At 43.5% G+C, this 14284-nt stretch overlaps 1 protein-coding gene across 3 annotated transcripts in view; it reads left to right on the forward strand.

Annotated features, from left to right (window-relative positions):
* garem (GRB2 associated, regulator of MAPK1) overlaps positions 1–14284 on the forward strand; it is a 101972-nt gene that overhangs the window by 62052 nt on the left and 25636 nt on the right. Inside the window, exon 2 of one of the 3 annotated variants that reach the window (XM_072255438.1) lies at positions 10640–10735. The exons of the other annotated variants lie outside the window; for them this stretch is intronic. The gene's annotated coding sequence lies outside the window, so the exon portion shown is untranslated. The remainder of the gene's footprint in view (positions 1–10639; positions 10736–14284) is intronic. 3 annotated transcript variants of the gene reach the window in all.

Here is a 14284-nt window from a genome sequence, read left to right on the forward strand (position 1 = left end):
ACGCGACCGGCTGATCGATCCCCATGGGATGCGTCAACCAACCTCAAAGAGCTGACAACAACACACTGCATCGATGGAAACCTGGAAAGATGCACTATTTACCGAGGAAATGTGGGAAAAGAGCTGGTCTGCTAGTCAGATTGAAGCTGAGGGGCTTCAGGGTCCCTATGCCCACCATCCTACTAGCGAATGTGCAAGCCATAGAGAACAAGGTGGATGATCTTAAAGGGAGATTCACCTACGGCAGGGAGATGCAGAACTGTTGTGTATTCTGTTTCACCGATACCTGGCTCTCCCCTGCCACCCCCGACTGTGCCATCTGACTGGAGGGATTTTCGATCCATCGGATGGACCGCGCAACGTCTTTGGGCAAGACAAGGGGAGGTGGTGTCTGCCTACTGATCAACACTGCGTGGTGCTGGGACACAGTGGCACTGACAAGCTCCTGCAGCCCAGACCTGGAATACCTGTCGGTGAAGTGTTGTCCCTACTATCTGCCATGGGAATTCACCTCGGTCATACTGACAGCGGTCTACATTCCGCCCCCAGGCGGACGTGGAGTGTGCTCTGAACATACTGTGTGCCAACATCAGTGAACTTGAGACCACGTGTCCGGAGGCTTTGCTCATTACAGCCGGGGACTTTAACCAGTCCAACCTCAGAAAGGCGCTGCCAGAGTTATACCAACATGTCTCCTGCCCCACGAGAGGCCTGAATATACTTGACCACTGCTACACAGCAGTCAAGGATGCCTACAGTTCTGTCCCATGACCTCACTTCGGAAAATCGGACCATCAGGCCGTACTCCTCCTCCCGGTTTACAAACAGAAACTGAAGTGGGAGGTCACGGTGTCAAAAGTAGTGTCGCGTTGGACGGAGGAAACGGATGAGGTCCTCCGTGACTGCTTTGAATCGGTGGACTGGTTAGTATTCAAGGACTCGGCAGCTAACCCTGATGAGTATGCCTCAGCTATCAAGTCCCTTTTAAAGGCTAGAGCTGCGTCTTTTAGGTCCGGGGATACCGGTCACTACGCGGAATCCAGGCGTGAACTCCGGAAAGCCATTAAGGGCGCAAAAGAGGCAATATCAAGTTGGAAGCCCAGGCTAACCAGAGAGATGCCAGTAGACTATGGCAGGGTCTAAATGAGATCACTTGGCGCAAAGGAAAGGCTGGGAATATCAATAACTGTGGGGCTTCTCTTTCTGATGAACTTAACGTATTCTACGCAAGATTTGAACAGAAGAGGAGCATCCCACTCCCTCTAGATGAATCGGATCTGGTGGTATCGAGATTCAACCTCACGGAGGAGGACGTTAGAAGGGCCTTCCTGAAGATAAATCCAAGGAAGGCGATGGGCCCAGATGGCGTCCAGGGACGGGTTCTCCGGGTCTGTGCAAGTGAGCTAGCTGGAGTGTTTGCTGACATCTTCAACTGCTCCTTGCTTCAGTCTAAGATCCCAACAGGTTTTACGAAGGCAACGATAATTCCAGTGCCGAAGAAGAGCAAGGTGGCATGCCTGAATGTCTATCGACCTGTGGCTGTGACATCAATTGCTATGAAGTGCTTTGAGAGATTGGTTATGGCACACATCAACCACAGCCTACCGGTCAACCTGGACGCTTTGCAATTCGCCTACTGGAGCAACAGGTCAACGGCAGATGCCATCTCTCTAGCCCTACATTCCTCCTTAGGACACCTGGAGAATAAAGACGCATATGTAAGGCTCCTTTTCATTGACTACAGCTCTGCCTTTAATACCATAATTCCAAATAAACTGATTCCTAAGCTCCGGAACCTGTGCCTTAGCACCCAGATCTGCGGCTGGATCTTCAACTTCCTCACAGACAGGACCCAGGCTGTAAAAATAGGGGACAAGCTCTCCTCTACAATCACTCTGAGCACCGGTGCCCCACAAGCCTGTGTACTCAGCCCCCTGCTGTACTCAATGTACACCCATGCTTGTGTAGACAAGTTTCCATCAAACTCAATATTTAAGTTTGCTGATGACACAACAATTGTAGGCCATATCTCGGGTAATGATGAGTTTGAGTACAGAGAGGAAATTAAGAACCTGGTGGCATGGTGCGAAGACAATAACCTATCCCTCAAAGTCAGCAAGAGGAAGGAATTGGTTGTTGACTTCAGAAGGAGTAGCAGACCGCACGACCCAATTTACATTGGTGGTGCGCAAGTGGAACTGGTCAAAAGCTTTAAGTTCCTCAGGGTTAGTATCACAAATGACCTGACTTGGTCCAACCAAGCAGAGTTCACTGCCAAGAAGGCCCACCAGCTCCTTTACTTCCTGAGAAAACTTAAGAAATTTGGCCTGTCCCCTAAAACCCTCACTAATTTTTATAGATGCACCGTAGAAAGCATTCTTCTAGGGTGCATCACAACCTGGTATGGAAGTTATCCTGTCTAAGACCAAAAGAAGCTGCAGAAGATCGTGAACACAGCACAGCACATCACACAAACCAATCTTCCGTCCTTGGACTCACTTTACACTGCACGGTGTCGGAGCAGTGCTGCCAGGATAATCAAGGACACAGCCCACCCAGCCAACACACTTTTCGTCCCTCTTCCCTCCAGGAGAACGCTCAGGAGCTTGAAGACTCTTATGGCCAGATTTGGGAACAGCTTCGTTCCAACTGTGATGAGACTGCTGAACGGATCCTGACTCGGATCTGGGCCGTACCCTCCAAATATCCGGATCTGCCTCTCGTTTTTTTTTTTGCACTACTTTACTTTCCATTTTTCTATTTTCTATTTATGAGTTATAATGTGAATTTTTAATATTTACTTTTTTTACTATTTTTCATATTTTTAATATTTAATATTTGTAATCCAGGGAGCGGGAAGCGCAGAATCAAATATCGCTGTGATGATTGTACATTCTAGTATGAATTGTTTGGCGACAATGAAGTATAACTGAAAAATCTTTTGATAATCCTACTTTATATTATTGGCTAGTCTGCCTTTATACGAGGGGTGATTGTAAGTTCATGGCCTAAGGTAAAAGGAGACAATTTTAGAAAACCTAGCACATTTAAAAACGTTTGTATTTTTCAACATAGCCCCCTCCAACATTTACACACTTAGTGCAGCAGTCGTGGAGCATACGGATCTTGGACCTCCAAAAAGTGTCCACAGCAGGGGTGATTGATAAGTCTGTGGCCTTAGGTAGAAGGAGATGAGTTACACAGCTCTCTTTACATGCACATGCAGTTCAACTCCTTGAGTGATTATGCAGAAAGTTTGAAATTAATAACTCATCAGTTAACAGTGCATCAGCGGTGATTCATAAGTTCATGGCCTATGATAGAAGGAGATGAGTTATTAACTTCAAACTTTCTGCATAATCACTCAAAGAGTTGACTTGCATGTGCATGTAACGAGAGCTGTATAACTCATCTCCTTCCACCTTAGGCACGAACTTATCAATCACACATCTGTAGACACTTTCTGGATGTCCAAGATCCGTATGCTCCACGACTGCTGGACTAAGTGTGTAAATGTAGGAGGGGACTACGTTGAAAAATAAATGTGGTAGGCACCTTCTACCTTGGGCCACGAACTTATCAATCACCCTTCATATTTCATCTTTTTCCTTTAGCCTTTTTTAGTTGCCTTTTGTTGTATTTTAAAAGCTTCCCAGTCATCCAACTTCCTACTCACTTTTGCTACCTTATATGCTCTTTCCTTGGTTTTTATACAATCTCTAACTTCCTTTGGCAGCCGTGGTTACGTACCCCTGCCATTTGAGAACTTCTTCCTCTGTGGGACATATCTGTCCCATGCCATGTGAACTATTCCCAGAAACTTCAGTCGTCTGTGCTCTGCCGTCATTCCTGCCAGTATCCTCCTCCAATCCACCTGGGCAAGCTCCTCTCTCGTGCTTCTGTAATTCCCTTTATTCTATTGCAATACTGATACATGGGATTTGTGATTCTCCCTCTCAAATTGCAGTATTAGTTCATTCATGTTGGCATGTAGCCAAGTGGTTAAGGCGTTCGTCTAGTGATTTAAAGGTCGCTAGTTCGAGCCTTGACTGGGGCAACGTGTGTGTCCTTGAGCAGGGCACTTAACCACACATTGCTCTGCGACGACACCAGTGCCAAGCTGTATGGTTCCTAATGTCCTTCCTTGGACAACATCGGTGGCATGGAGAGGGGAGACTTGCAGCATGAGTAATTGCTGGTCTTCCATACAACCTTACCCAGGACTGCATCCTGGAAACCTTGCAAGGTGCAAATCCATGGTCTCATGACACTAATGGATGCCTATTAATTCAATCGTTAATTCAATCATATTATGATCTCTGCCTCCTGATGGTCCCTTTACGTTAAGCTCCCTAATAAGATCTGGGTTATTACACAGCACCCAATCTAAAATGGACTTTCCCCAAGTTGGCTCAAGCACCAGCTGCTCTAAAACACCATCTCATGGGCATTCAACAAATCCCTCTCTTGCAATCTGACTTCAACGTGATTTTTCCCAATCTATTTGCATTATGAAGTCCTCTGTTACAATTGTGTCATTACCCTTAAACATTCCTTTTCCAGCTCCCTTTGCAATCTCACCCCCACATCTTGGTTGTTATTTGGAGGTCTATATATGATACCTGTAATTTTTTTACCCTTGCAATTTCTTAACTCCACCCGAAAAGATTCAAATATTCTCTGCTCCTATGTCACCTCTTCCTAAAGATGTAATTCCAACTCTTACCAACAGAGCCACACCACTGCCTATGCCTTCCTGCCTGTCCTCTCAATACAAAGTATATCTTTCTGATGCTAAGCCAACTATGGCCTTCCCTCAGCCATGACTCAATGATGCCCACAATATCATACTGACCAATCTCCAATTGCCAAGCACCACGAGCTCGTCCATCTTAATCTGAATGCTATGCGCACTTAAATACATTCTTTGCCCTTTTGAATTTTGCCCTGGTACAATTTAACTCTATGCTTTTGTATCCAATCTTTGACTTGTCCTTCCTTACATTCATGTTACATCAACTTGTAGACCTGCTGGCTCACCTTCAGGTCTATCATACTGTTTCCCATCACTCTGCCATATTAGTTTAAACCACTCCCAACAGCTCTAGTAAATCTGCCCACAAGAATATTGGTCCCCCTCGGATTCAAGTAGAACACATCCCTTTTGTACTGGTCCCACATGCCCCAGAAGAGGACCTAAAATGTGATCAGATCTTCATTTAATTCCTAAAACTGGATAAAGAGAACCCATTTAAATGAATAACACAACAATAATACTTACTGATATACATATTTATTGAGAAAAATGATCTAATATTACATGTATTTGTCAGAAAAGGTATGTGAACCTGTGCTTTCAGTAACTGGTGTGACCCCTTGTACAGCAATAAATTCACTTCAACCAAATGCTTCCAGCAATTGTTGAACAGTCCTGCACATCAGCTTGGAGGCATTTTAGGCCATTCCTCCTTACAAAACTGCTTCAACTCTGCGATGATGGTGGGCTTCCTTGCATGAACTGCTTGGATCAGGTATTTCCACAGCATTTCTATAGGATTATGGTTAGGACTTTGACTCAGCCATTCCAAAACACAAATTTTCTTCTTTTTAAATCATTCTGTTGTTGATTTATTCTTGTCTCTGAGACATTGCCTTGTTGAATTATCCAATTTCTATTAAGCTTCAGGGATGGACTGCTACCCTGACATTCTTCTGTAAAATGTCTTGATACAATTTTGAATTCATTGTTCCCTCAATGATTGCAAGCTGTCCAAGACTTGAGGCAGCAAAGCAGCCCCAAACCATGATGCTCCTTCCACCATGCTTCACAGTTGGGATGAGATTTTGGTGTTGGTGTGCTGTGCCCTTTTCCCTCCAAACATAGCCATGTGAATTTCTGCCAAAAAGTTCAACTTTTGTCTCATTTGTCCACAAAACATTGTCCCAGAAGCATTGTAGAATATCCAGGAGGTCTTTTTCAAATTTGAGACATGCAGCAATGTTGTGGTTTTTTTTTTGGAGAGCAATGGTTTCCTCCGTGGTGTCATTCCATGAATACCATTCTTGTTCAGTGATTTTCTTATAATGGACACATGAACAGAGATTTTAGCGTGTTGTAGAGATTGCTGCAGGATTTTTGCTATTACCCTTGAGTTCTTTTTCACCTCCTTCAGCATTGCACATTGTGCTCTTGGTGTGATCTTTGCAGGATGTCCACTCCGAGGGAGATTAGCAACAGTACTGAATTTCCTTCATTTGTAGACAATTTCTCTTACTGTGAACACACCAGGTAGTGGAATTAAAAAACCTGTGCCTAAAAAGTCATGTGTACTAAGTCTGTCAAAGTTTATAGTGGGAATTGGTGACTATAATTTAAGGGAGAGACAAGAATCTGTAGATACTGGGATCTGGAGGAACTCAGTGGGTCAAGCAGCATCTATGGAGGCAAAGGGCTGGTCAACGTCTCAGGTTAAGACCACGCATCAGGACAGAGTGTAGAGGGCTACATTAACCACCTTGGCTTCTCCACTCCCCACATCTACTCCACCCTCTTGTTCTCTAAACACATAGTACTCCATTTGTTCTGTACCATTACTAACTGGGTCATCAAACCCATAGATAAGGATAGTGGAGTTATGGTCTTGGCAGACTTGCCTTTACCTTTCACAGGTCAGTTGGCATTCTTGGACGGACACTACCTGATCAATGTCTCCTGGACTGTTAAATATCGTCACACCAGGAGATCTTTGTTAAAACGGTGGCATGCTTGGTCGTAGCAGCTTCTACAGGATCAACCAGAGATGTTACTGTCTTTATTAAACACATTTTATGTAACCTAATACTTTGCTGGACATTAAGAGCTTAATGTACTGCAAGTCTAGCCCATCAGCGAGTTGCTTGTTGGTGGAGAAACTAAAGGAGTTGGACATGGTGCGGACTGTGATGCTGCCTGTAACAGAGGGTGTCGGTGTGTGTGAAGGAGATGTGCGGTCTAACTGCAAGTGATTGCCTTAGTTGCTTTTGGTTCCTTTTCTTGTGATTGCAAGACCTTTTGGAACGTTGGTGGATTGGAATGCTGAAAGTCCCTAGTCATTGGCTTATTGGCAAATGGCAAGGATGGACAGTGGGGAGGCTGCATGGCCTCAGCCGTAGTGAGGACTAGGCATCAAACTGCGCTGTCGCCTGTTTGCAGCCACCCAGGGGTAGGCGTCAAAGTCGAATGCTCCTTCAGAGTGTTGGAGGCAGAGTGGCACAGTGTCCATGTTGGAGTCCGTGCTGTCTCAAGTGTTCGCACAGCAGAAGACAAGGTGAGTCTATGTACTACTGAAACTCTCATGCTCTGTCTGGCTGTGACTTCCAATCAGCACAAACCCTGCATTACAGCGGCACTTTTTTGGCTAAATCGAATTAAAATGCGCTAACTTACAGAATGCAGGCAAGGTTCAGGGTTATATATTCGTATAAAATTGCTCATTTGCCAAAACTAACAGTCTCGCTTTGATCCGAGAGATGATCCTTCATCATGGAAATCGGGATGCGCACGGCCAGCCTCAGCAGCAACACCAACCGGAGCAAAAGGGCAGGGCAGCTCTATTTTGAGGGGTCACATTCTGCTAATCACCATCAGCATGTGCAGGATTGGGACAGATCTAACTGCCACCCATCAATAAGAGATAATTAAATTTTATTGTAACGACGTACTTCAAGACACCCGTAAAACCCTTTGCTGCAGTCAAAGGACAGCAATGACTATATCACATCCATTTATGAGAGCACCAACCACATCATCAAGAATAATCAGCATCCTTTGCTGTTACTGCTTCGTATCTTCTATCTAGCATTAGGGTAAAAGAAAAAAGGTCAGCCTAATTATGCCGCGTGGAAAGGGAAGGGGGTCATTATGGTCAAGAGATGATGCCAAACGTCGTCGGGAAGTGGCAAGGAGAGAGAGAGAACAAGAATCGGATGAGGCCAGGGCCGCACAACTCCAGGATCAAAGAGTCAGGACAAAAAAGATGAGAGAAGAAGAGACAGAGGAGGAGAGATATGCACGTCTCCAGGATCAGAGACAAACAACAAACAGCAGAAGAGATGAAGAGACAGGGGAATGAAAGGGCTGCACATCTCCAGAATGACAACAAGAGGGACAAGGATAGCAGATAAACCAGAAATGATGCCATCAAAAGTGTCCTTCATTAAACGAGGAGGAGCTATATTTGCTTTGCTACGTGTCGTTCTTCTTTAATAAACTGAGGTTGTCTGCTTCAGTTTCCAAAACAAAGCGATACCAATAGCATTCAGGAAAATTTAATGTTCATTCTGGTCACATCAGACTGCATTACCCTTCTCTTAAAGGGTGCCCCAACAGGTCATCCCGTTGTGTAGTTGTACTGTATTTTTCTTGTGAGACTGTATTTTACTGCTATCTTGTATGTGCTATATATGGCTTGGGCTTTTTAATGACTGTTGATACTGTGTTTTGCACCTTGGCTCCAGAATAATGCTGTTTCATTTGGCTGTATTTGTACATGGTTGAATGGCAATTAAACTTGAACTGGAAGTTGAGATCTCTTCTCATTCTGACCCTACTCTACACAAAGATGAGCAATAGGACTATCCTCGTAGACACATTGTTTTTGTCTGCTCTTGCTCCACTTACCCCTTCCATTTGAAAGGTCTCAATCAAAATTGCCTGACCTGCTGAGTTCCTCCAGCAGCTGGTTTTTATTTCTTCATACCCTGACTCTATTGTTTCCCTTTGACTGGTCGTTTACGACCTATCTTCAAGATGCGTCTCATGCTGTCTACCATTTTGACAATATCCCATTCCGTTGTCCCTATCATCTAATCCTCACCATGGACGTTCAGCATTTGTATACCACTTTCCCTCATCAAGAAGTACTTGGGACCCTCTGCTTCTTTCTGGGATGAAGGTTCATCTAGTTCACCTCCACTAACACTCATCTGCCTGGCAAAACTTGCTCTTGGCCTCAATGACTCTTGATTCTTCATGTGTAGCCATGGGTAGTCTCACAGCCCATTATCCTCCAACAGTCCTTTTTGCACACCTACTTGGGCAGCCAACGTTCCCTCAATTTTTTCACAACGGCATGAACTAACCATTACTCTCAGCAGGAAGTTATTTAACCGGCCTGAAAACTGCGGCACTTTATTATTATTGGAAAGGAAATTCTATCTGCGCAGCAACAAAGGCTATGTGCATGGGAGCATTTCAGTTACTGCGTGATAGCTTGGCAACTCTCTTAACCTTTCTTCTGTAGCATCAATGACTTCATTGGTGTTGCTTCCCGCCCTCAAATTAATTTGGACCATTCCTGATGCTTCTTTCCCTTTTCTACTCTTTTACTGTAGTTGATGGAGTGCTTGTTCCATCATTTGTATTTCCCCCCATCTCCTGGACATCCCTATACCCAGACAGAAGAGGGATAGAGTTTCCTTTGTGATTTGTGGTAGATGCAGCAGGATCCTATCACTGTTCCTGTCTGTCTTTCTCTTTCCCCCCATCCCCACTGCTTGCTTTTCATAGGGACCACTTTCTTTGTGACTTCCTTGTCTGCTTATCCCTCTCCATTCACGTGACCCCATTCTCCTGGCACTTACACCCACAGTGAGTAGGAGGAGCTACACCTCTCCCTACCCATCCTCTTGTCACTATCAGGTGAAGTTAATTATACAATTCTACATTGATCTTGAATTTGAGACAAATACACAGTACTACGCAATGATTTCCAAACTGAAAATTACTGAAGTATTTAATTACCTGTGGAGCTGATTATTGGACTCCCTGCAGGTTTATTGTGTCCCAGGCACACATGATTTTTTATTAAATATAATGTCAAACTGATGGAGGAATGTAGAGGGTTTGCAGCATTTGTGGACCTCTTAACCCACTCTAAAATCAATCTAACCCTTCCCTCCTACATAACCTTGCATTTTCCTATCATCCATGTGCTTACCTAAGCTTCTTAAATGCCCTTAAAGTATCTGCCTCTACCACCAGCCCCCAGTAAGGCATTCCATGCCCCCAACACTTTTTTTTAAAAAAAATAGCTTAACTCTGACATTGCCCTTCGCTTTCCTCCAGTTACTCAATCTATCCTCAAGGCATCCCCTGTAGTCCAGGCAGCATTCACCTCATTTTTAAATTGCATATACAGTATCACGTATAAACAAAGTTGTGGGCTCAGCAGACTGTTTAGAAATCTTAACATTAAAATCTAAGCTGAGCTTCAATAGGAGGTTCTGAGAAAGGGCTATTGACCTAAATTGTTGACTAATTTGTTTCTGCAGATGCTCCATGACCAGCTGAATTCTTCCAGCATTTCTGCTTTTCTTTCAGATTCCAGCAACTGCAGTTTTATTTTATTTTCCATGATTTGGAGATAGCCTTTGACTCTAAGTTGAGGCTTTGCTTGCTCTTCTGGATGATCATGAAGGATTCTACGGCATTATTTCTAGAAAGTTGTTACTTAGCCAAGTGCCCCTTAACCCACATCACTAAAACAATTATTTTGTAACACTCTCATTGATGTCAGTCAGAGTTTGCTGTGTGCAAAGTTGGTGCCGTGTTTTTACATTATGACAATGACCTACTTAGTAACAGTGGAATATGTTTTAGCTCTTGGAGTTTCTGGAGCAAGATATTCCACTTAGTTGAAGAGTGTCACATTCAACATCAACAAGACCAAAGAACTGACTGTGGACTTCTGAAAGGGTAAGATGACAGAGCACAAACCTATCCTCAAAGGGATCAGAAGTGAAGAGAGTGAGCAATTTCAAGTTCCTGGGTGTCAATATCTCTGAGGGTCTAACTTGGGTGCAGCATATTGATGCAGCTGTAAAGAAGACAAGACAAGCTATATTTCATTTGGAGTTTGAGATTTGGTTTATCAACTAAAACACTCAAAAAATTCCTGCAAATGTACCACAGAGAGCATTCTAACTGGCTACATCACTGTCTGATATGGGGGTGGGGGGGGGCTACTGTACAAGATTGAAGGAAGCTGCAAAAAATTGTAAAATTAGTCAGCTCCATCATGGGTACTAACCTCTGTAATATCAAAGACATCTTCTAGGAGCGGTGCCTTAGGAGGGCAGCATCTATTATTAACTACCCCCACCAGCCAGGGAAAGCCCTTTTCTTGTTATTACCATTGAGAAGGAGATATGAAAGCCTGAAGGCACACACACTCAATGATTCAGGAACAGCTCCTTCTCCCCTGCCATCCGATTTTTAAATGGACATTGAACCGATGAACACTACCTCACTATTTATTTCTTCTTCTTGCACTATTTTTAACCTATTTAATAGACAAACTTACTGCAATTCAGTGTTTTTTTCTCTAAATTTATTTATCATGTATTTCATTGTACAAATGTCATAAAGTTAATGAATTTCATGACAGATGTTGGTAGTATTAAATCTGATTCTGTTCATTGAGTTCCTGACAGATGTATTACCTGTGACCTGTTACTAAGAGCCATTCCCCTCGTTAGCAGGTATGACTCTGACTCTTTGGATACTGTTGAGGCATGCATGACCTTTCAGAGAGTAGCAGCAACAGCTAGGTCTGTGACACCATGATTAGCTCTGAGGCTTAGCAGGGAAGATTGGAATCAGGGTGTTGATGGGAAACTTGATAGTTAGGTGAACAGACAGGAGATGTGTGGTCGCAAGGGATTTCTTGACTGGTGGAAGTAGGTTCTCAAGGGGGCTGGTGAACCAGATGTCGTTGTGCACATTGGTACCAGTATCATGGGTAGAAAAGCGGATGAAGTTCTGCAGAGTAAGTATAGGGAGTTAGAGCATAGAACATTACAGGTCTTTTGGTCCATGATGTTGTGCTGACCTTTTAACCTACTCTAAGATCATTCTAAACTTAGGAAAGGGGTTAAAAGGCAAGACCTCAAGGATGGTGATCTCTGGATTACTCCCAGTGCCACATGGGCAGAGGTAGAAGAATGAATGTGGTTGGTGCGGTGGGCAGGGATTTCAGATTCTTGGGTAATTGGGATCTCTTTTGGCGCAGAAATTATTTATACACAAGGGATGGATTGTCCTCACTGGAGGGTGGAACCAGTATCCTGGGAGGAAGATTTGCTTATGCTTCTTGTGAAGATTTAAACTAGATTTGCAGTGGGATTCATCACTGAGCCGAAATGGAGGAGTTGAGAAGTTGGGCAAATATAGAATCAGCAAGGAGCACAGCAAGTAAAGACCACTGGTTTAAATCCCATTTAGTAAAGGTTAACAGTTAAGACGGATGAACTTGTGATATGAATTGGCTCAGGGGACTGGGGCAATAACAGTAATGTGGCTGAGAGTTGGGTAGAACTGCTAGCTCAATATTCCAGGGTGCAGAGGCTGCATGATAGAGCTACAGCTAAGAGAGGATGGTAGGTAGTTGCCTTTTTGGTGTGAGAGGACGTAACAGCAGTATTTAGAGAAGAATGTCTGTGAGGCTAATTGCATAGAGCACAAAAAAAGATGGGAACAGTCACTTTGAGACTGTATTATAGGTTCCCCAGTTGTCAGCAGGAATTAGAAGAACAAATGTGTAGAGAGATCCCAGATAGATTTTAGAATGATAAGGAGGTATCAGGATATTTTAACTTCTCTAATATTCACTTGATCTTCAAAGTGCAGAGAGGTTGGATGGGATAAAATTTGTTAAATGTGTCCTAGAAAGCTTTCTTAATTTATGAGGGTCCAACTAGAACCTCCTCTTGGGGAATGATGTAGCGAAAGTGGCTGAAGTGTCAGTCAGGGAGCATTTTGACCAATGACCACAATTCTTTTAGCTTTAAAATAATTACAAAGTACGGTAGGACTGCACCAGAAGTTAGGGTCTTAAATTGTGCCAGGAAGTTGCTGAGATTGATTGGGTGAGACTGTTGCAACTAAGGGGGACATATGGGTATAAGGGAATTGGAATGGGTTTTTAGAAGTGCAATATCAAGTGTTCATGGGCTTCATGTTTCTTGTAGGGTAAAGGACAAGGCTGCCAAGTTTAGTTCTGGATGATGAGATTTTTAGGCTCAGGTCAGGGAAACGGAGGCATGCATCAGGTATATACATAGTAGTGATCAGGCGAATCCTTTGATGAGTATGAAATGTAGAATTAAGAATGAAATCATGAGGGCATAATTGGATCTGGCAAGCAAGGTTATGGGGAATCCTAAGAGATTCTGAGGACATATTAGGAGTAAAAAGGTAGCTAAGAGAGAGACTAGATGTCCTTAAAGACCAGCATAGCCATTTATGTGTAAGCTTCAGGAGCTGTTTTAATGAATTTTCCTCACCATTTTGGTCACAAAATCTTTTTTTTTTTGAGGAGATATCCAGTATGATTATGGTCTGGGCAGTGGATGTTGTTTATATGGACTTTAGCAAGTCCTTTGACATAGAAGGCTAGTCTGGCAGATTAGAGCACATGGGTTCTAAAGTGCACTGGCAGCTAAGTAGATACATAATTAGCTTGATGATAGGAAGCAGAGAGTGACTGTGGAAGCTAGGTAAGTGGGCCAAAGAATGGCATTCAATTCATGTTAGTGCTGGGGATAATCAGAGCAGGGTAGGACTTTCCACAGTGAATGGTAGGGTGCTAGGGAATTATAGAACAGGGGGACCTGGGAGTACAAGTAGATAGTTCCCTGAAAACAGCGTGATAGCTAGATGGTGGTAAAGGATGTTGCAACTGTTCAAGATATTGGTGAGGCTGCACTTAGGAGTATTGTGTGAAGTTTTTGTTACCCTGTTATAGGAAAGACCTTTTTCAGCTGAAATGTGTGCAAAGACAGAAGAGAATGTTGCCAGGACTTGGGGTGGCTCATTCACACAGAGACTGATGATTATATGGAAAGAGCTATCAGATGAAGTGGTTGAAGCGGGTGCATTAATATTTAAAACACATTTAGACAGGTACATGAATGGGAAAGGTTTTGAACAGGGATTCCCAACCTGCAGTCCACAGACCCCTTGCTTAATGGTATTGGTGCATGGCATAAAAAAAGGTAGAGAGCCCTTAGTTTAGAGGGATATGAGCCAAATGTGGGCAAATACGACTAGCTTGCATGGACATCTTGGTTGCCGTGGTAAGTTGGGTTCAATGGCCTAGTTCCATGTCCCATTGCATGATAAATTTTTGACTTTGTTTAAGTTCTATTCTATGGTATTTCCATCCTGAGGTGTAGTGTCTGGAACTGTTCATAAAATTTCAGAAACTCAGGGTTAAACACCATATGTGAAGGAAACACATTCTAG

The sequence above is a fragment of the Mobula birostris genome, chromosome 1 (assembly GCF_030028105.1).
Source record: "Mobula birostris isolate sMobBir1 chromosome 1, sMobBir1.hap1, whole genome shotgun sequence".
Lineage (NCBI taxonomy): Eukaryota > Metazoa > Chordata > Chondrichthyes > Myliobatiformes > Myliobatidae > Mobula > Mobula birostris.